The sequence below is a fragment of the Heterodontus francisci genome, chromosome 6 (assembly GCF_036365525.1).
Source record: "Heterodontus francisci isolate sHetFra1 chromosome 6, sHetFra1.hap1, whole genome shotgun sequence".
Lineage (NCBI taxonomy): Eukaryota > Metazoa > Chordata > Chondrichthyes > Heterodontiformes > Heterodontidae > Heterodontus > Heterodontus francisci.
The window spans coordinates 119,934,181-119,957,657 of record NC_090376.1 but is presented as its reverse complement, the minus strand read 5'-3'; the positions used below and the strand labels follow the sequence as shown (position 1 = coordinate 119,957,657).

At 45.2% G+C, this 23,477-nt stretch overlaps 1 protein-coding gene and 1 long non-coding RNA gene across 2 annotated transcripts in view; one reads left to right on the top strand and one right to left on the bottom strand.

The window, feature by feature from the left end:
- LOC137371505 (basic helix-loop-helix domain-containing protein USF3) overlaps positions 1-11,477 on the bottom strand; it is a 44,441-nt gene extending 32,964 nt beyond the window's left edge. The window contains exon 1 of the mRNA XM_068034196.1: positions 11,055-11,477. The gene's annotated coding sequence lies outside the window, so the exon portion shown is untranslated. The remainder of the gene's footprint in view (positions 1-11,054) is intronic.
- A 404-nt stretch (positions 11,478-11,881) lies between these two features.
- Positions 11,882-23,477, top strand: LOC137371021 (uncharacterized). The gene is made up of 3 exons (XR_010975166.1): positions 11,882-11,966; positions 13,513-13,614; positions 18,080-23,477. It is a non-coding gene; the product is annotated as an uncharacterized lncRNA (long non-coding RNA).

The window sequence follows — 23,477 nt, the reverse complement described above, 5'->3', positions numbered from 1 at the left end:
CTTCTTTGGATAGCACCATGGGATTTTTTTTTACATTTACCTGAAAGAGCAGACAGGGCCCAGTTTAACATCACATCCAATAAACAGCACCTTTAACTGTACAGTACTCCCTCATTACTGCACTGGGGAGCGTCAGCCTGGACTATGGGCTCAAGTCTCTGGAGTGGGGCGTGAACCCATGACCTTGTGACTCAGAGGCAAGGGTGTTAGCACTAAGTCAAGGCTGAGTAAGTAAGCTGAACCAGTCACCTTTGACACCATTATCAGTAATATAAGTGCAAGCTGGGATGAAATCACACCATGCCCACTATATATATCTGCACATTTACTACTCTAATAGTCTCTATCAATTTATAGGACTGTTGCAATACTCCATAGCAATCCCGTCTGAATCATCAAGTGGCATTTATCCAATGACGTGACTTCACACAAGGCTCCGGCCTCCTTTCTGACCAAATAAAGCAATCAAAATCACAGAAAAGTGACAATCAGAATCATGCAGAACACAGCCTCACAGGAATACCTCCTCCTGCAGCTGCATGCAATTAAAGATTGCCAGGAACTTTGTGTCAAATCTATAAACTGCCAGCAGTGGCATGTCAATATGTACTGTCTGGGTGTGCATGATCCTGCCAATGCAACTAACTTGCAGTCTACTACATTGTGCAATGGAGCTGGCCTCAAGATGCAAATCAAGAGGAAAGCAAGGTGCCATTTCAATTAGGCTGTTGGGAACATGTCTGGTACAGAAGTGTTGCTCCACTGCGAGGAGAGAGGAAATGATACTGCAAAGTCAACTCTCAAACACCGCATTATAGACTGATAGAAGACAAGGGGTGGGGGGGATGGGGAGATCGCTCACTCTCTGAAAGGATGCTGCAATAACTTGGGAAAGGAGAAAAGCACAAAACAACATATTGAAGACAATATGGAAGGGGGGGGGAAGAATTTGTTTGATGTTGCATGTGCACCCTTCCCAAATGACATACTGGTCATTTCTGAAAAACAACATCCCACAATCAGTAAAGCTGCAGAAACAAAATACACGCTCTCTTACTAGACTCGTGCTTTCTGGCCAATGCGCATACTTTCATGTCGGGCATTTGACGTGCCTCACTGCAAAAGCATCCAAGCATGAGGATTAAACGGTCATTGTCTGAGCCAAGCTAAAATAACTGAACTAACTCAGCGCCAACGTTTACAAGAGCATTTTTAGACAATTTCTAATGAACATATATCTGAATTTAGCACACACCCACTGGAACCCACTATCTGATAAGGTGGGATCGCTTCATACATAGAACTAAACAAGATATTAAGTGATACTGTTTAGTTTAGTTTAGAGATACAGCACTGAAACAGGCCCTTCGGCCCGCCGAGTCTGTGCCGACCATCAACCACCCATTTATACTAATCCTACACTAATCCCATATTCCTACCACATCCCCACCTGTCCCTATATTTCCCTACCACCTACCTATACTAGGGGCAATTTATAATGGCCAATTTACCTACCAACCTGCAAGTCTTTTGGCTTGTGGGAGGAAACCGGAGCACCCGGAGGAAACCCACGCAGACGCAGGGAGAACTTGCAAACTCCACACAGGCAGTACCCAGAATTGAACCCGGGTCACTGGAGCTGTGAGGCTGCGGTGCTAACCACTGCGCCGCCCTGTATTAAGAACACATCACGTAACGTCCTTACTCTTTTTGTCCAAACTTTACCTAATTTCTGTAACAATGACTTTACCATTTACAGCACCCGATGAAGTGGGTAATTCAAACAAATTACATTCACATAGTGTTCCTCACACAGGCTGATGTATCAAAGCACATCATAAGGGGAAGAGGTGGACACTGAACATGGATGAGTTATTAAAGGTGATAAACCTGTCTGAATCATAACTACTTGTATTTCTATAGTGCCTTTAACACAATAAAATGACCCAAGGAGCTTCACAGGAGCATTATAAAGCAAAATATGACACCGAGCCACCTAAGGCAATATTAGGGCAGATGGCCAAAAGCTTGGTTTTAAAGAGCGTCTTAAAGGAGGGGAGAGGGGTAGAGGGGCGGAAACATGTAGGAGGGAATTCCAGAGCTCAGGGCCCAGGCAGCTGAAGGCACGGCCGCCAATGGTGGAGCGATTAAAATCAGGGATGCGCAAGAGGCCAGAATTAGAGCAGTGCAGAGATCTCGGAGGGTTGTGGGGCTGGAGGGGGTTACACAGATAGGGAGGGTCGAGGCCCTGGAATGATTTGAAAACAAGGAAGAGAATTTTTAAATCAAGGTATTTCTTAACTGGGAGCCAGTGTAGGTCAGCGAGCACAGGGGAGATGGGTGAACGGGACTTAGCGCAAGTAAGGACACGGGCAGCAGAGTTTTGGATGATCTCAAGTTTACGGTGGGTAGAAGGTTGGCCAGGGTGCATTCAAATAGTCAAATATAGGAGATAGCAAAGACATGGATGAAGGTTTTGGCAGCAGATGACGTGAGGCAGGGACGGAGTTGGGAGATATTGGCACAGGAACAGGATAATCAGCATGGATTTGTTAAGGGAAGATCTTGTTTGACCAAATTGATCAGATTTTTTGAAGAAGTAACAAGGAAGATAGATGAGGGTAATGCAGTTGATGTGGTCTACATGGATTTTAGCAAGGCTTTTGACAAGGTCCCACATGGCAGACTGGTTAAAAAAATAAAATCCCATGGGATCCAGGGAAATGCAGCAAGGTGGATACAGAATTGGCTCAGTGGCAGTAACCAAAGGGTAATTGTTGACAGCTGTTTTAGCAACTGGAGGGCTGTTTCCAGTGGCGTTCCACAAGCCTCAGTACTGGTTCCCCTGCTTTTTGTGGTATATTTTATCTATTTGGACATAAATGCAGGGGCATGATCAAAAAGTTTGCAGACGACACAAAGATTGGCCGTGTGGTAGATAGCGAGGAGGATAGCTGTCGGCTGTAGGAAGATTTTGATGGTCTGGTCAGATGGGCAGAAAAGCGGCAAATGGAATTCAACCTGGAGAAGTGTGAGGTGATGCAGTTGGGGAGGTCAAACTAGGCAAAGGAATACACGATTAATGGAAAAATACTGAGAAGTGTAGAAGAATGAAGGGACCTTGGAGTGAATGTCCACAGGTCCCTGAAGGTAGCAAGACATGTCAATAAGGTGGTTAAGAAAGCATATGCAGTCCTTTCCTTTATTAGCCGAGGTATAGAATATAAGAGCAGGAAGGTGTTGCTGGAACTGTGTAACTCATTGGTTACTGTGTGCAGTTCTGGTCACCTCATTACAGAAAGGATGTAATTGCACTAGAGAGGGTACAGAGGAGATTTACGATGAAGTTTGCCAGAACTGGAAAAATGCAGCTATGAGGAAAGATTGGATAGGCTGGGCTTGTTCTCCTTGAAACAGAGAATGCGGAGGGGAGATCTGATTGAAATGTACAAAGTTTTGACGGGCCTGGTTAGAGTGGAGGTGAAGGGTCTATTCACCTTAGCAGAGAGGTCAGTGACGAGGGGGCATAGATTTGAAGTGATTGGTAGAAAAATTAGAGGGGAGATGAGGAAAAACTTTTTCACCCAGAGGGTGGTGGAGCTCTGGAACTCACTGCCTGTAAGGGTAGTTGAGGCAGAGACCCTCAACTCATTTAAAAGGAGTCTGGACATGCACTTCAAGTGCTGTAATTTGCAGGGCTACGGACCAAATGCTGGAAAGTGGGAAAAGAATAGGTGGATCGTTTTTCAGTCGGCACAGACATGATGGGCCAAGTGTCCTCTTTCTGTACGTTAATCTTTCTATGATTCTATGATATTATGGAGGTGGAAATAAGCAGTTTTAGCGATGGTGTGCATATGGGGTCAGAAGCTCATCTAGAAGCCAAATATGACACCAAGGTTGTGAACAGTCTGCTTCAGCCAGTTGCCAGGGAGAGGGATGGAGTCGGTAGCTAGGGAACAGAATTTGTGGTGGTAACATAATAACATAACTCTCCATATTGCTGGCAGTAACTACAAATTATACCCCAAGTAATTGGTCCACTCCATAACCATGGCTTTCAACTGTTTTCACACAGAATATACTGAGTGAATCAATATGCAAACTGATTGTGCATGTCTGCAGTCCCAACCTGCAACACGTCAAAAAACTCAAGCGGACCTGTACAGGTAGCAGTCAGTGGTCTAACAGAAGCAATGCTTGTGTTGTCATCGGCTGGGAAACTCTGCAAACCGCAAGATCCCTGCTATAGAATATAAAACAGTTGAAGTGGAACTCTACATACACTGAAGACCTGGAAAGAAGCTTACAAGTACTAAAAGCCTCCTATTATCTGGCCATAATTTCACACGCAAGAGCAAATAAAGTTATTCTCTCAAGAAAAGTCACTCAGGGGTTGATTCAATAAAGACCTAGATTATAAACTTCAGTAAGGATGTCAGTTATGCAGAGAGACCCAAGAAGTTGGGATTGTTCTCTTTACAGCAGAGAAGGTTAAGGGGAGATTTAAAGGTTTTCAAAACTATGAGGGGTTAAATATAAAGAAACTTTTTCCACTGGTGAGGACACAAATTTAAGGTAATTGGCAGAAGAACAGAGGGGAGATGAGGATTTTTCTTTTATGCAGCAAGTTATCATAATCAGGAATGCGCTGCCTGAAAGGGCGACGGAAGCAGATTCAACAGTAACTTTCAAAAGATATTTGGATATATACAATGCATATCAAACTTTGATTTCAATTCAAAGGTCAACAAGGAATCTGGAGTCAGACTCTTGAGACAGGAAACTAAGAAAAGCAGCGATCAAAGGCAAGTGTATGGAGGGAGATCAGCTCAGATTAATTGAAAGGCTTTCTCTGAAGACTGAAAACATCCAGTAAATAGTCTACCAAGCTCCTATCCTATTCCTTGCTGGTGGTTATAGACGCAGCAGTAATACCAACAGGTCAATGAATTGCAGGATTAACAGATGAATTAAAGCCGTTTCCAGACTAAACCTGGAAGGGGGAGTCCAGAACCAGGGGTCATAGTCTAAGGATATGGGATAAACCTTTCAGGACTGAGATGAGGAGAAATTTCTTCACCCAGAGTGGTGAGCCTGTGGAATTCACTACCACAGAAAGCAGTTGAGGCCAAAACACTGTATGCTTTCAAGAAGGAGTTAGATATAGCTCTTGGGGCGAAAGGGATCCAAGGATATAGGGGGAATGTGGGAACAGGTTACTGAGTTGGATGATCAGCTATGATTATAATGAATGGCAGAGAAGGCTCAAAGGGCCGAATGGCCTACTGCTTCTCCTATTTTCTATGTAAACCACTCATAGAATAATACAGCACAGCAGATCATTCGGCCCATCGTCTCTGTGCCAGCTCTTTGAAAGAGCTAGCCAATTAATCCCACTCCCCCCCCCCCCCCCCCCCCCCCCCCCCGAGTCCTGCAAACTTTTCCCCTTCAAGTATTTATCCAATTCCCTTTTGAAAGTTACTATTGAATCTGCTTCTACTGCCCTTTCAGGCAGTGCGTTCCAGATCACAACAAATCACTGTGTAAAAAAAGTTTTCATCTGCCCCTGGACTTTTTGTCAACTACCTTAAATCTGTGTCCTCTGGTTACTGACCCTCCTGCTACTGGAAAAAGTTTCTCCCCATCTAGTTTGTCAAAGGCTTTAATAATTTTGAACACCTTTCATTCCAATTTTATTAACTTTTGGTCATTTTTATTTACAATTTTCATTGACAGTGTTATTGTAATGAAAACTTATATTCTAAACATCAGCATCTCAAGCAGGGGGACTGGTCCACGTAGCTCCCTTTTTAAAATCACAGACTTCAATGTAATAGCCTTGCACAAAAGTTACATGGGAGAAAAATACCATGGACAGCACTTCAGGATCACAGCAGTCTAGACTTTCTGCCCGTGCTCTGACAGTTTATCGGGGATCTGCGGCAGGCATAGTGGAAACTTGTTGCAGGGTGGGAAGGGGGAGATTTGCTGCAGTTTTCTTATTTGCCAGCAAGTGGAATCTGTGTTTTAATGCTGGAGATCAGACCCACCTCGGACACCCTGCCTCTTAACGTTTAAAGGGTCAAGAAAAGAATGGGAAGAGCAGTAAACACCTGTGGTGTTACTCCCCAAAGAGAAGTATGCTTTTATTTAGCTTTTACCAGCAGCTCTGGGCCTGCCAGCACACTCGCACTCTGCCCGCTGATCCTGATTTCCATTCTGATTCTGACGGGAACTAGTTATATAACTGAATCCTATCAGCAGGAAGTTCCTGCCAGGGTCACAGGGGTATCTCTACAGTAGGATGAAGCTCCCCAAGAAGCTGCTGAGGCTGGAGGCTCAATCGCAAATTTCAAAACCCAGATGGATAGATTTTTGTTAGGCCAGGGCATTAAGGGACATGGAACCAAGACGAGTAGATGGAGATGAGGTACAGATTAGTTATGATCTAATTGAATGATGGAACAGCTTCGAGGACTGAATGGCCTCTTCCTGTTCTTAAAGGCCTTCCCACAATGGAAAATGCAGATGGAAATATTCAGCAGTTACACAAAATGCCAATTTTCCACACCGATTATCACATATCCACATCCACTTGCCAAGGCCCTAATCACTGGAATTCCCTCCCATACATACAAACATATGAATTAGGAGCAGGAGTAGGCCATTTGGCCCCTCGAGCCTACTCTGCCATTTGATAAGATCATGGGTGATCTGATTGTGGTCTCAACTCTACTTTCCTGTCTACCTGCAATAACCTTTGACTCCATTGTCAGTATAGAATCTGTCCAACTCAGGCTTAAAAATATTGGATGGCCATGCCTCCACTGCTCTCTGGGGGAGAGAATTCCACAGATTAACAACCCTCTGAGAAAAAAAATTCTCATCTCCGCCTTAAATGGGAGACCCCTAATTTTTAAACTGTCTGCCCTAGTTCTCGTCTCTCCCATTAGGGGAAACATCTTCTCAGCATCCAGCCTGTCAAGTCCCCTCAGGACCTTATATGTTTCAATAAGATCACCTCCCATTCTTCTAAACTCCAATGGATACAGCCCACAACCTCTGCGCATCTCTCTCCTGCTTTAAAATACTCCTTAAAAACTATCTCTGTGAGCAAACTTTTGGTGACTTATCCTAACATTTCCATGTGGCTTGTATCAAATTTTATTTTATAACTCTCCTGTGAAGCGCCTTTGGATGTTTTACTACGTTAAAGGCACTTATATAAAAAATGTGCATTATTGTTGTCATCAATACTAAAAATGCAGATGAAATATAGACTGATTATTCTGTATATGGAATGGTGCAAAAACGTTATCTATCACTGAGACCCAGCACCACAACCTCTCGCAGCACCCCCCAAAAAAAACTTTATCACAGGGTGGCACAGTGGTTAGCACCGCAGCCTCACAGCTCCAGCGACCCAGGTTCGGTTCTGGGTACTGCCTGTGCGGAGTTTGCAAGTTCTCCCTGTGACCGCGTGGGTTTCCTCCGGGTGCTCCGGTTTCCTCCCACAGCCAAAGACTTGCAAGTTGATAGGTAAATTGGCCATTGTAAAAATTGCCCCTAGTGTAGGTAGGTGGTAGGACAATTGAGGGAAATGCAGACTGGTTTCAATCTCATTTTGAAGAGCTGGAACCTGTCATAGCCACTAAGCGCATTGCACTGCTGAACTACAAGAAAGCCCCCAGCAAGTTAACATCCATAGCACTTAAAGCAGCCAGAAACGCTGCACAAAGAACAGCCAGGCGCTGCGCAAGTGACTACTGGCAACACCTATGCAGTCATATTCAGCTGGCCTCAGACACCGGAAACATCAGAGGAATGTATGATGGCATTTAGAGCTTTTGAGCCAACCATAAAGAAGATCGCCCCCCTCAAATCTAAATCAGGGGAAACGATCACTGACCAACACAAACAAATGGACCGCTGGGTTGAGCACTACCTAGAACTGTACTCCAGGGAGAATGTCGTCACTGAGACCGCCCTCAATGCAGCCCAGCCTCTGCCAGTCATGGATGAGCTGGACGTACAGCCAACAAAATTGGAACTCAGTGATGCCACTGATTCTCTAGCCAGCGGAAAAGCCCGAGAAGGACGGCATTACCCCTGAAATAGTCAAGAGTGCTAAGCCTGCTATACTCTCAGCACTCTACGAACTGCTTTGCCTGTGCTGGGAAGAGGGAGCAGTACAACAGGACATGCGCAATGCCAATATCATCACCCTCTAGGGTGACTGCGGTGACTGCAACAACTACCGTGGAATCGCCCAGCTCAGCATAGTGGGGAAAGTCTTCGCTCCAGTCGCTTTAAACAGGCTCCAGAAGCTGGTCGAGCATGATACCCTGATGCACAGTGTGGCTTTCAATCAGAGAGATCGACCATTGACATGCTGTTCTCCCTTCGCCAGCTACAGGAGAAATGCCGCGAACAACAGATGCCCCACTACGTTGCTTTCATAGATCTCACCAAAGCCTTTGACCTCGTCAGCAGACGTGGTCTCTTCAGACTACTAGCAAAGATCGGATGTCCACCAAAGCTACTAAGTATCATCACCTCATTCCATGACAATATGAAAGGCACAATTCAGCATAGCGGCGCCTCATCAGACCCCTTTTATATCCTGAGTGGTGTGAAACAGGACTGTGTTCTCGCACCCACACTGTTTGGGATTTTCTTCTCACTGCTGCTCTCACATGCATTCAAGTCTTAAAAAGAAGGAATTTTCCTCCACACAAGATCATGTGGCAGGTTGTTCAACCTTGCCCGTCTAAGAGCGAAGACCAAAGTACGGAAATTCCTCACCAGGGAACTCCTCTTTGCTGACGATGCTGCATTAACATCTCACACTGAAGAGTGTCTGCAGAGTCTCATCGACAGGTTTGCGGCTGCCTGCAACGAATTTGGCCTAACCATCAGCCTCAAGAAAACGAACATCATGGGACAGGACGTCAGAAATGCTCCATCCATCAATATCGGCGACCACGCTCTGGAAGTGGTTCAAGAGCTCACCTACCTAGGCTCAACTATCACCAGTAACCTGTTGCTCGATGCAGAAATCAACAAGCGCATGGGAAAGGCTTCCACTGCTACGTCCAGACTGGCCAAGAGAGTGTGGGAAAATGGCTCACTGACACGGAACACAAAAGTCCGAGTGTATCAAGCCTGTGTCCTCAGTACCTTGCTCTACGGCAGCGAGGCCTGGACAACGTATGTCAGCCAAGAGCGACGTCTCAACTCATTCCATCTTCGCTGTCTCCGGAGAATCCTTGGCATCAGGTGGCAGGACCGTATCTCTAACACAGAAGTCCTCGAGGCGGCCAACATCCTCAGCTTATACACCCTACTGAGTCAGCGGCACTTGAGATGGCTTGGCCATGTGAGCCGCATGGAAGTTGGCAGGATCCCCAAGCACATATTGTACAGAGAACTTGCCACTGGTATCAGACCTACCGGCCGTCCATGTCTCCACTTTAAAGACGTCTGCAAATGCGACATGAGGTCCTGTGACATTGATCACAAATCGTGGGAGTCAGTTGCCAGCGATCGCCAGAGCTGGCGGGCAGCCATAAAGGCAGGGCTAAAGTGTGGCGAGTCGAAGAGACTTAGAAGTTGGTAGGAAAAAAGACAGAAGCGCAAGGGGAGAGCCAACTGTGTAATAGCCCCGACAACCAATTTTTTCTGCAGCACCTGTGGAAGAGTCTGTCACTCTAGTATTGGCCTCTATAGCCACTCCAGGCGCTGCTCCACAAACCACTGACCACCTCCAGGCGCTTACCCATTGTCTCCCGAGACAAGGAGGCCAAAGAAGAAGAAGAGTATAAATGGGTGGCTGATGGCCGGCGTGGACTCGTTGGGCCTGTTTCGGTGCTGTATTTCTCTATGACTCTATACATAATTATATAGGTCCAATAAGCATCTGGTAATAGGCTTATATAGAATTTACAGCACAGAAACAGACCATTCAGCCCAACTGGTCTCTGCTGGTGTTTATGTTCCACACGATTTTCCTCCCACTCTACATCTAACCCGATCAACATATCCTTCAATTCCTTTCTCCCTAATGTACTTATCTAGGTTTTCCTTACATACATCAAGAAGACTGGAAGTATCAAAGCACACAGCTGGCACGGGGAAAGTCCACAATGAGGGAAAGCGGGTGCAGAGTGCATAATCTGCTAATTGTGAGAACCACAAAAGCACAATACAAGGAGAGCGATAATAAACAAACTGGAAATCCACCAAGACCGCAGAATTCTGGAGATGCACAAAGGCCAGTCAATAACAACATCCACTTATGTAGCACCTGTAATGTAGTAAAATGTCCCAAGGCAGTTATTAGGACCCTCTGAGAAAAGATTTCTCCTCATCTCTGTCTTAAATGGGCGACCCCTTATTTTTAAACAGTGACCCCTAGTTCTAGATTCTCCCACAACGGGAAACATCCTTTCCACATCCACCCTGTCAAGACCGCTCAGGAACTTATATGTTTTAATTTAAGGAGCGTCTTACAGGAGGGGAGAGTTCTACAGTGCCTTTCAGAAAGTGCTTACAGCCAATGAAGTACTTTTGAAGTGTAGTCACTGCTGTAATGTAGGCAACACAGCAGTCAATTCACAGACAGCAGGATCACACAAAGGGCAATGTGATAACTTTTTTAGTGATGTTGAGGGATAAATATTGGTCAGGACATCTGGAATAACTCCCCTGCTCTTTTTCCAACAATGCCATGGGATCTTTTACGTCCACCCAAGAAGGCGCCGGGACTCGGTTTAACACCTCGGACAAAGGCCAGCACCGCCTCAGTACTGCACTGGCAGTGCCAGCCTGGATTATGAGCTCACATTTCTGGAGTTGAGACTTGAACCCACAACGTTCTGACTCAGAGGCAAGAGTGCCAGCCACTGTGAAACATCGGGCACCGGTTAACGTCCTGGGTGCAGAACTGAGAGACGCGAGTATCACTGCCAGGGCAAGGGTGAGGGCAGCATCACTGACTCCGCAACACCCCAAATGCCCTCTCCCTCCCCCAAACAAAGCCCCAGCCTTACCTCAGGGTCCGGTCAGGAAGGAGTCCAATGCTGCAGCCACCCACATGGTCCTGGCAGTCAGTGCCCACATTGCCCCCCCTTACCCCTTACATCCTTGGGGGCGGGGGGGGGGAAGGGGGGAGAGAGAGGGTTGGTGGGGGTAATATGGAGGTTTAGAGTGCAGGCCTGACCAGGCCAGGTTCCTGGGCTTTCAGCCTCCAGCAAACCATCTACTGGAGGGAAAATACCAGACTCACTCCCTCCACAAAGGCAGCTGCAGGCCTCAGGGCCTGGGCTGGGGGTTAGGGTGAGGGAGGGGGTCAGACCCCCTCAGGCACTCGATCCCAAACTGCTGCAACTTTTCACCTGCCCCCTCTCCCTGTCTCACTCAGTGTCGGAGGGCTCAGGCCTTCCCCCCTCCCCCGCCCCCCCCAAAACCTCAGTTCCCAGCGCAGCCTAACCTGCTGCCCGCCGTTGTCATGGCGATCAGCCTATCGGCGCGCCGGCCGTGGCGTCACCAGACCAATGGGAGCCGCCGGTGAAGTCGGAGCCGGAAGTGTCGGCAAGGCGGGAGGGGCGGGGCCGGCCGCATGTGACGTCACTTGATTGACGGCGGGTTGCAGGGGCGGTGCCTGCGTTCCGGGGGCGGGTTTACGAGCTGACGTACACTAGCGTGGGGGCGGGGTCGGCCGCATGTGACGTCACTTGATTGACGGCGGGTTGCAGGGGCGGTGCCTGCGTTCCGGGGGCGGGTTTACGAGCTGACGTACACTAGCGTGGGGGCGGGGTCTGGCTTGACATTATAAAAACAAGAAGTGCCGGATCCACTCAGCAGGTCTGGCAGCATCTGTGAAAAGAGAAGCAGAGTTAACGTTTCGGGTCAGTGACCCTTCGGAACTGACAAATATTAGAAAAGTCACAGATTATAAGCAGGTGAGGTAAAGGTGGGGCAAGAGATAACAAAGGAGGTCTAGATTGGACCAGGCCACATAGCTGACCAAAAGGTCATGGAGCAAAGGCAAACAATATGTTAATGGTGTGTTGAAAGACAAAGCATTAGTACAGATTAGGCGTTAGTACACTGAATATTGAACAGCAGCAAGTGCAAACCTGAAAAAAATAGTGGCTAAGCAAACTAAGATGAAATGAAATAAATGCAAAAAAAAGATGGTAAAAAATGTAGAAAAAAAAGGAAGAAAAAATAACTAAAAATGAAAGTAAAATGGGGGGCTGTCATGCTCTGAAATTATTGAACTCAATGTTCAGTCCGGCAGGCTGTAGTGTGCCTAATCGGTAGGTGAGATGCTGTTCCTCGAGCTTGCGTTGATGTTCACTGGAACACTGCAGCAATCCCAGGACAGAGATGTGAGCATAAGAACAGGGGGGTGTGTTGAAATGGCAAGCAACTGGAAGCTCAGGGTCCTGCTTGCGGACTGAGCGGAGACTGTCTCCTGGCTTGATGTTACCGCGCGTGTGGTGGGTGATTGACAGCTCGGCTCAGCGGGCCGCCTCCTGCCTGTGTCAGAGCGTGGTGGGTTCGATTCCTGCTCCAGTAGCTGGGCAGCAACCCTAGGCTAATACTGAGGATGCTGGAAATCTGAAATATAAAGAGAAAATGTTGGAAATACTCAGCCAGCAGGTAGCATCTGTGGAGGGAGAAACCGAGTTAATGTTTCAGGTTGATGACCTTTCATCAGAACTGGCAAAAGTTGGAAATGTAAAAGGTTTTAAGCAAGTGAAATGGGGGAGGGTGGAACAAGAACAAAAGGGAAGGTCTGTGATAGGGTGGGGGGCAGGAGAGATTAAATGACAGCAGAGTTAGTGGTGCAGAGCAAAAGGGAGTGGTAATGGAACAAGTAAAAAAACAGATGTGTTTCGAGGAGGTGGGAATGGCAGAATGATGAACAGCAAAAACAAAAGAAAAAGGAGAGTGAAACCAAAACCTGCAAGGGAACAAAATGAAGGCAGAGTTCATGTTCTGAAATTGTTGAACTCGATGTTGTCCTGAGGCTGTAAATTGCCTAATTGAAAGATGAGGTGCTGTTCCTCAAGCTTACATTGAGCTTCAGCGGAACACTGCAGGAGGTCGAGGACAGCGAGGTCAGTGTGAGAGACACATCTGTCTCAGCGAAGGGTCACTGACCCGAAACGTTAACTCTGCTTCTCTTTCCACAGATGCTGCCAGACATGCTGAGTGGTTCCAGCATTTCTTGTTATTTCAGATTTCCAGCATCCGCAGTATTTTGCTTTTATTACATCTGTCTCTACTTGTTCCATTGCCTTCCCGCCTTTGGCCTTGCAGCACAAACTCTTTTGTCATTTAATCTGCCCTGTCTTCCATCCTACTACAGACCTTCCCTTTTGTTCTTTTCCCCTCTCCCACCTTTCACTTACTTAATACTTATTACATTTCCAGCTTTTCCCAGTTCTGATCAAAAGTCATTGACCTGAAATGTTAACTCTGTTTCTCTGTCCACAGATGCTGCCAGACCTCCAACTTGTTGTGATCAGGAATGCGCTGCCTGAAAGAGTGGTGGAATTATTAAATTAGAGTCATAACAGCACAGAAGCCGATTCAATGGTAATTTTCAAAAGGGAATTGGGTATAAACTTGAAGGGGAAACATTTACAGGGCTATGGGGAAAGAGCAGGGTGTGTGAGACTAATTAGATAGCTCTTTCAAAGAGTTGGCACAGCCACGATGGGCCGAATGGTCTCCTAATGTTCTGTATCTTCCTATGATATTAGATCTAGGTATTAAATGCTTCCCATGGTACTATTCAATGCAGACTCCTGACCTATATTAACCAAAACAAGTTAACTGTCATTGATCTTAATCATTGTTCCAGAGCCATGCACTGTGTGAATTGGCTGCTGTGCTTGCTGAACTTTCCAACGCTGGTTGGATGTATATCTGTAAATTTACTACCTACACACCTTAATTAGCGTACTTCGGAGAATAGGAATGGGGGGAGGCCCTTTAGCTCCTTTAGCCTGTTCCATCATTCAATGAGATCATGGCTGATCTGTGACCTAACTCCATATACCCAACTTTGTCCCATATCCCTTAATACCTTTGGTTAACAAATGTCTATCAATCTCAGATTTAAAATTAAAAATTGATCTCTCATCAATTGCTGTTTGCAGAAGAGAATTCCAAACTTCTACCACCCTTTGTGTGTAGAAGTGTTTTCTTATTTCACTCCTGAAAGGTCTGGCTTTAAATTTTAGACTATGTCCCCTAGTCCCAGATACCCCCAACCAGCAGAAATAGTTTCTCTCTATCTACCCTATCTCTTCCCCTTACCTGAAGAACATTGCGATTTTGGTGATGTTCAAATGCAAATAAATAAGACATCTTAATTTCAACAATGCACTTCCAGTGATTTTATTTCAATATTTATAAAAGCTGAAATGATAGATAGCACCATGCTTAAACTCAAGGCTGAGACTCAAGACCATTTGTGTAAACACTGAAGCTCATCACCATTGTATATTCCACACTCAAGAACACATCAATACTCAAATGCTATATTAGTTTCAAGAAGAACAACTTTTTTTATACATATACATTCATGGGATGTAAGTGTCACTGGCAAGGCCATAGATGGAGTGCAGCGGAGGTTCACCAGGCTGATTCCTGGGATGGTGGGATTGTCCTATGAGGAGAGATTGAGGAGACTGGGGCTGTATTCTCTGGAGTTTAGAAGAATGAGAGGCGACCTCATAGAAACTTACAAAATTCTTAAAGGGATAGACAGAGTAGATGCAGAAAGGATGTTTCCCCTGGCTGTGTCGAGAACCAGGGGACACAGTCTCAGAATAAAAGGCAAGCCATTTAGGACTAAAATGAGGAGGAATTTCTTCACTCAGAGGGTGGTGAATCTTTGGAATTCTCTACCCCAGAGGCTGGTGGAAGCTCAGTCATTGAGTAAGTTCAAGACAGAGATTGATAGATTTCTAGCTGCTAGTGACAACAAGGGATATGGGGATAGTGCAGGAATATGACATTGAGGTAGATGATCAGCCATGATCTAGAATGGCAGAGCAGGCTCGAAGGGCTGAATGGCCTACTCCTGCTCCTATATTCCTATTTATTGTCCATCCCTAAATGGTCTTGAGAAGGTGGTGCTGGGCTACCTTCTTGAACCACTATAGGCCATGTGGTGTAGTTACTCCCGGAGGGAGTACATTTCCAAGTCAGGATGGTGTGTGACTTGGAGGGGAATTTGGCAGGTTTGGAAGGTGTTGTCGAAGATGTAAAATGTTAACGTGCTCAGTTACTGCATTTTAGGAGTCAAATAGAGAATGTGCAACCAGGTAGAATCCCATTGCATGTATGTACCCATTTATCTTTAAAATATTCTATTCTGGGGGTTCCTTCAATTGCTACTTGCCGTGAAGCCGTGTATAAAGTTTAATCCCTGTTCCCGCTGATCCCCAAATATCTCAGTTTGCTGATACCAACAGATCTTGGTGATCCACTTCAGGATTTATCCACTAATCAGACAACAGCCCTAAAAAGAGCCTGTCAAAACCTCCAGGCCCACAATTTTGGGACTGAGAAGAATGATCACACTGAGTGAAGCCCAGAAATTCAGCCCTCAAAGCCCAGAATAACAGAACTGGGCCTCAAAGCATGGGCTGTACATATCTGTTCTCTGCATCAGTGTGTCCAGTTCTAATTAAAGGTCCGTACCTAAAACGTTAACTTGACCGTTTCTCCTGACATGTTTTGCCTAAACTGTTTGTTTCTGCCTTTTTAAAATATACATTCTTCCAACTTCCCTGACTCATTTCCCAGCCACAATATCCTAACGACATGAAGAATTTGACATTCATGGTTATGAACGTCATACACAACTTTAATGAGCTACTGAAAATAATAGCATTTTTTGAACTTTATAACATCCTTAGATTGCCTTTAGTGACACATTCTGATAAGCAATTCACTTAACTTTTACATTTTCTTTTAAACTCCAGTATTCCTCCATTGTAATTTTGCACATTGTCAAATCACAGAAGGAAAACAGGAATTGCTGTATGAATGTTATTTTCTGAAATATTTAATTTGTATTTGAATCAATATTAACTGCTCCCATCGTCTCCCTAGGGTGTCTGTTCCACAGATTGACCACTCACTCACTGAAATATTAGGCCATAATTTTGCTGTAGTAGGACATCGAACCCCCCAGCATCTGCCGTTAGTTAGACTCACCCTTGCACATTTAGCTTTTTTAATTTTTTACGTGGCAAGTTGCTGAAAGTGAGAACTGATAATGTTGCAGCAAGAGAGAACAGGACATCTGAATGAAGAGGGCAACTAACATGATATCTCCTTAACCAATCAGATTGAAGGAATGGGAAATGAACAGCACGATGATTTGAGATGGAATTGGGTCAATTAAAATCAGGTACAGAAAAAGAGAGATTGGATTGAGAGAGAGAAAAAGAGAGACAGGAAAGAAAAATAAAAGATGCTTTAATTTTAAATTACTTTCTCAAATGTACAACAACAATTAAAACCTGAAAGTATGGAAGGAATATTAGGATTGGAGGCCATGCCTGTAGATACCAGACAGTCATCACTCCGGGATAAAAGTGACAAGTGGGCTCACTACAGTCCTTTAAAAGGGAACATGACAAGTTCCTGAGATACCAATCCCGATTACAGGCATCAGTTTAGATTGTGGGGTCACTGACCACGGAGTTAGTGATTAGTGTAGAATGTGGTGTCTCTCCTGGAGCTCCAGGGAGTGGGAGAGGAATTGCCTGTTTTTCCTGAATCAGCTACATTTCTTTGTCTGTTCCAAGAGACAGTGCTACTGGGAGGTGGGAGGGCAGTGGCTGAGGTTATACAGTCTACTGGATGTGGCAGGCTTGATGGGCCTGATATTGTCTACTTGCTATAGAGTCACAGAGTCATTTACAACACAGGAGGCCATTCAGCCCATCGAGTCCATGCCAGCTCTCCACAGAGCTATGCTGTCAGTCCCACTCCCCAGCTCGATCCCCGTGGCCCTGCAAGTCTATTTCTTTCAAGTGCCCATCCAATTTCCTTTTGAAATCATTGATCGTCTCTGCCTCCACCACACTTGTGGGCAGTGAGTTCCAGGTCATTACCACTCACTGCGTAAAAAGTTCTTCCTCATATTCGCCCTGCATCTCTGTCCAAAATCTTCAAACTGTGTCCCCTAGTCCTTGTACCATTTTTAAAAATTCTTTCATGGGACAAGGCTAGGATTTGTTGTCCATCTCTAATTGCCCTTGAGAAGGTGGTGGTGAGCTGCCTTCTTGAACCGCTGCAGTCCATGTGGGGTAGGTACACCCACAGTGCTGTTAGGAAGAGACTTCCAGGATTTTGACCCAGCGACAGTGAAGGAACGGCGATATAGTTCCAAGTCAAGATGGTGTGTGGCTTGGAGGGGAACTTGCAAGTGGTGGAGTTCCCATGCATCTGCTGTCCTTGTTCTTCTAGGTGGTAGAGGTCGCAGGTTTGGAAAGTGCTGTCAAAGGAGCCTTGGTGAGTTGCTGCAGTGCATCTTGTAGATGGTACACACTGCTGCCACTGTGTGTTAATGAGGAAGTGAATGTTTAAGCTGGTAGATGGGGTGCCGATCAAGCAGGCTGCTTTGTCCTGGATGGTGTCGAGCTTCCTGAGTGTTGTTTGAGCCGCACTCATCCTGACTTGTGCCTTGTAGATGGTGGGTAGACTTTGGGGAGTCAGGAAATGAGTTTCTCGCTGCAGAATTCCCAGTCTCTGACCTGCTCTTGTAGCCACAGTATTTATGTGGCTGCTCCAGTTCAGTTTCTGATCATTGGTAACCCCCCAGGATGTTGATAGTGGGAACAGCGGTTGAGATATTTCAGATGGCACATCCTCCTCCGCCTGTTCTATCGTTGAGGACTTGTTTGCCAGAGTCCCATCTGCTGAGCATTTCTAGGGTTCCTAACAGGCCTTCACGGTAACTGAAGCAGCCCAGGACATAAAGAGTCCCACCATACTTCATCCTGTTTTTATCGACCCTTTCTTACTCATTGCTTAGGTTCCGCGGCGTGGACAAGGGGGTGAACTTTGGAACCCATCACACAACCCTGTTCCCATCGTCATTTGCTGGTCACCAAAGGACTTGGAGGATGTACTTGGAAAGGAAGAGGACTGTACGTGACGTCTTTGAATGTGGAGAAACCATTGCACACCAGCTTCCACATGTATCTTGACAGAACAACACCTTGAGCCAATGGCAAGGAAGCCAAGATAACTGGAGGGGTTTCGTTCTGCTTTGGACCGATCCAGATGGAAGCAGAGTCCAGGGGAAGGATCCCAGCATTTAGAGATCCAATGACGACAAAATGAAGAGGAAAAGCGAGAGCGGCGGAAAGAAAAGCCATGACCTGAACTAATAATACACGACCAGGCATCCCATATGACAACAAATGCCTGACGGGCCGTAGAGTCTGTAAATCCAAATTGGCCTCGTCAGCCATCTTCAGGCTCACGGAAGACAATCATCCTCGCCTGTGAGGGATAACCAATAATAATAATGATTGTGGGGGATTCAGCGATGGTAATGCCGTTGAATGCCAAGGGGAGATGGTTAGATTCTCTCTTATTGGAGATGGTCATTGCCTGGCACTTGTGTGGTGTGAACATTACTTACCTCTTGTCAGCCCAAGTTAATGGGAAGTTTATTTTTGTCTAACGTATCTAAGCCTGTCATAATCTTGTACCCTTCTACTAAATCTCCCCTGAATCTCATTTGTTCTAAGGAGAACAAACCTAGTTTTTCCAATCTAACCTTGTAACTAAAATCCTCCATCCCTGGAACCATTCTGGTAAATCTACTCTGCACCCTCTCAAGGACCCTCACATCCTTCCTGAAGTGTGGTGACCAGAACTGGATGCAATACTCCAGTTGGAGCCTAACCAGAGCTTTATAAATGTTCAGCATAACTTCCCTGCTTTTGTACTCAATGCCTCTATTTATGAAGCCCCAGATCCCATATGCTTTACTAACCACTCTCTCAATCTGTCCTGCCACCTTCAAAGATCGATGCACATGCACCCCCAGGTCCCTCTGTTCCTGCACACTCTTTAGAACTGTGCCATTAAGTATATAATGCCTCTCCCTATTTCTTCTGTCAAAATGCATCACCTCACACTTGTCAGTATTAATTTTCCATCTGCTACTCCTCTGCCCATTCTGCTAGCCTATCTATGTCCTGTTGCAGGTGGTTCATATCATCCTCACTGATTGTCACACGTCCAAGTTTGGTGTCACTGGCAAATTTTGAGTTTCTACTCTGTATTCCAAGATCCAAGTCAAGCTGAAAAGCAGTGGTCCCAGCACTGACCCTTGGGGAACATCACTGTCTACCATCCTGTAGTCTGAAAAACAACTATTTACCACGACTCGCTGTTTTCTGTCCTTAAGCCAATTTTTTATCCAGTTGGACACTGACCCTCCTATTCCATGATCCTCAATTTTGTTAACCAGCCTTTTATGTGGTACCTTATCAAATGCTTTCGTAAAATCCACATAGACAACATCCACCGCATTCCCTTCATCAACCTTCTCTGTTACTTCATCAAAAAATTCAGTTAGATTAGTCAAGCATGATATACCTTTTACAAATCCGTGCTGAATATCATTAAGTAACTTTAACCTCTCGGACCGTCTGTTGATTTTTTTCCCTGATTATTGTTTCTAAAACCTTACCCACCACTGATGTTAAACTAACTGGCCTGTAGTTACTAGGACTGTCCTTACACCCTTTCTTGAATAAAGGTGTCACATTTGCCACTCTCCAATCCTCTGGCACCCACCCCGTATCCAGGGAAAATTGGAAGACGACGGCTAGCCCTTCTGCTATCTCCATCCTCACTTCCTTTAGCAACCTGGGATGCAAGCCATCCAGACCAGGTGACTTATCTACCCCAAGCATAGCCAGCCTTTCCAGTAACCTGCCCCTTCTCAATTTTTACCCTATCCATTGCCCCTACACTCTCCACTTCTAGCGATATTTTGTCAGATTCCATTTCTTTAGTAAACACTAATACAAAGTAGTCATTAAATATTGTGGCCTTGCCCTGTCCCTCTAAGTATATATTACCCTCTTTGTCCCGAATAGGCCCCACTCCACTTCTTACTGTTGGTTTACTATTTACATGCCGGTAGAAGATTTTTGGGTTCCCTTTTGTGTTAACTGCCATTCTATTTTCATATTGTCTCTTTGCCAGTCATATTTTCCTCTTCATCTCCTCTCTCAACTACTTTGTGCCTGTTTTCCCTGCCTGGTGTGGGGCTCAGAGAGTTCATGCAATCAATCACTGAGCCCAGGTACAACTCCCCATTGGAAAACTCATTCCTTCTCCTTTCTGTTCCTTGATATGATCCATGCAAAAATCAGAAAACACAGTTGTGAGTTTTCCTTCCACTTATATTTTCAGGTACTAATCTTCTCACATTTAAATCATTGAAATAACCGGATGCTTAAAACATACGAACAATGATGGACAGGAAAAGATTTTCTGGTGCATCCAAACAGTTCCCACACAACATCACAATATACACTGGTCCAGGAGAACACTCTGGCCTGATCAAGCCATGCATTACAAGGCGATTGCTTTTCCAGTCCTACACTGCGGACACCATCTGTACACAGGGCTTTGGAGCGTAGTCTCCAATGATCTCCAGCCCTGATCTGTAACAGCAGACATTCCCAAGCATTCGGTGATGACTTGATATCTGTCGATGGGTTGCCCAGAGTTCCCACTTCTGTGCCATTACAGCTCAGACCAAAAATGTCCCCAATCTCTTTTTTTTAAATTGTCAGCTATAACATCCTTTAATTCACTGGGATCTAATTCCATTCCTTTAATTTGCTGGGCTTTAATCTCATTCCTTTAATCAGTCAATGAGCTCCCTTTTCTTCATTTAAACTGGTTTGTGCAGCCTCCTGCCTCATATTAGCCCAGTTTGCAAACCTATTGTGAGGTCTGATCTCAGTGTGATGCATAGTGTGAGGGTGAGGCTGACCCTTGTGATCTCATGGTTTGACTCATCCTTGACAAAACAGTGTTTGGCAAATATTAAAATTAGAGATAAGCCATTCAGGAGCGAAATCAGGAAGAACTTTTACACACTAAGTGTAGTAAAAATCTGGAACTTTCTCTCCTAAAAGCTATGTGGATGCTGAGGAACAATTCAAGCTTCCAAGACTGAGATAGATAAGATTTTTTTTTGCATATTAGTATCAAGGGATATGGAGCAAAGGTAGGTAAATGGAGGTGAGCTAATTAATCGGCAGGACAAGCTGGAGGGATGGGATGGCCTCTCCCTGTTCCCATGTAGGAACTGCACTGGAATGTTGGCTGTGGCTCAACACACTCATCTCTGAGCCAAAAGGTTGGGGGATCAAGTCCCACGACAGATATTTGAGGACAGAAATCTCAGCTGACACCCCAATGCAGCACTGAGGGTGTATCAGAGGTGCTGGCTTTCAGCTGAGATATTAAGCTGAGGCCCTGTCTCATTTCCCTCAGGTAAATGTGAAAGATCCCATGGCACTATTTCAGAGAAGAGCAGAGGAGTTATCACCAGTATCCTGGCCAGCAATTCTCCTTCAGGTGACAGTGTAAAACCAGACTGTCAGATCATTATCTCATTGCTGTTTGTTGGAAACTTACTGTGTGCAAATTGGCTGCTGTGTTTCCGACACTTCAAAAAGTATTTAATTGGCTATCAAGCACTTTGGGGTGTTCTGAGGTTGTGAAAGGCAAGCTTTTTTAGTAACACATTATTGAGCCCCCTCTTTATGACTCTTTCCTGTCATAGGAGGAAGTGACATTCTAGCCCAAGGTGTGTGAGGCTGCAGTCTAAGCATTCAGGTGAGAGGTACAAAAACTGGCTTTATAGCCTCTGCAACAAAGGACTGCACTGCACACGTCTTGAGGCGTCACTTATTCCAAGGCTGGTTGCAGTCTTTCAGTGCTGTGCCCAAGAACCCCACATACTGACGTGGACTGTTCCACAAAAGCTGAATCCCATCGATCAGAGTCCCTTCCCTCCACCCTCCAATCAGATGTTCCCTACTCCTCATTGAGCACTTTCAGCTGCTACATGTTCACTTCTGCTCTACTGATCTCCCACTGTACTGCCTGAAACTGATATATCAACTGCCACTGCCCACCCCACGCCACACTGGGAGGATCTGTGGGGGCACTGGTGGGAGTAAGATAGATTGGCATCAGTTACAGAGGTTTTGTTATTAATGATAATGGGTCTGATTGGGTTCCACTTATGAGTGGAGTTCCTCAGTATGCATTACTGTTCATTTTTTCATTGATCCAGAGCAGGAATAAACATAATATTCTAAAATTGAGTGAATTGGTTACAGGTGCATGTAGATTAGTTACTGAATGGACTGGTCTGGGGCAGACATTACTTTACAAAGAATTTCCAGCACAGAAACAGTTCATTTGGCCCAACTGGTGTTTATGCTCCATATGAGCCTCCTTCCAACCTCAGCAATATTTTCCCATTCCTTTTTCCCTCATGTGTTTATCTAGTTTCCCCTTAAATGCATCTATACTATTCACCTCAACTATTCCCTGTGATAGTGAGTTCCACATTCTCACCACTCTCTGGGTAAAGAGGTTTTTCCTGAATTCCCTATTGGATTTATTAGTGACTATTTTAGATTTATGACCCCTAGTTTTGATCTCCTGAATATGTGGAAACATCTTCTCTACAACTACCCAATCAAACCCGTTCATAATTTTGTCATGGTCCTGTAGTTTTTTTTTCCGGGAATATGCGGTTTGCCTTTAAGGCTTGCAAAGGATCAGTATTGCTTTAAGAACCAGCAAGCCTCAGGGGTTTTGGAAAGTGCATTTTCGTTGCCTTAGAAACAACCATTTGGAGACTGCGATTCAAAGGATGCATTCTCATTACCATGGATACAGCCACTGGTAGTGAGTATCAAGCGATACATTTGTTACAATTCAATTTTGAACTGGCTTTTTGGTTGAAGACAGTTTGTTCTAATGGAACACAGAAACAAAGGACACACAGACAGACAGTTGTGGTGTTTAGCACCTGGAAAAAGAGCTCACAGCCATTTAAACTGAAGGAACTGGATTTTTGTCTGTTTAATTATTATCTCTCAAAATTCTAAAAAAGTTAAGCCAAAACAGCGTAATTTAAACTGAAGGAAGGGAAGTTAGACTGTGACAATCTTTTATCCCTCAAAAACTCTAAAGTCAGATTGATTCTATTGAAAGTGTTTGCAAGTCATTAATTGTTGAAATTCACTGGAGAAGGAAAGCATCACCTACTGCTGGAGTCAGACAATGGACTGTTCTACTGTGGAAGAATCTTTTTTCTGCATCGGACGACTGTGAGGACTTCAAGCAACATTCTGTGAGGACTTCAAGCAATA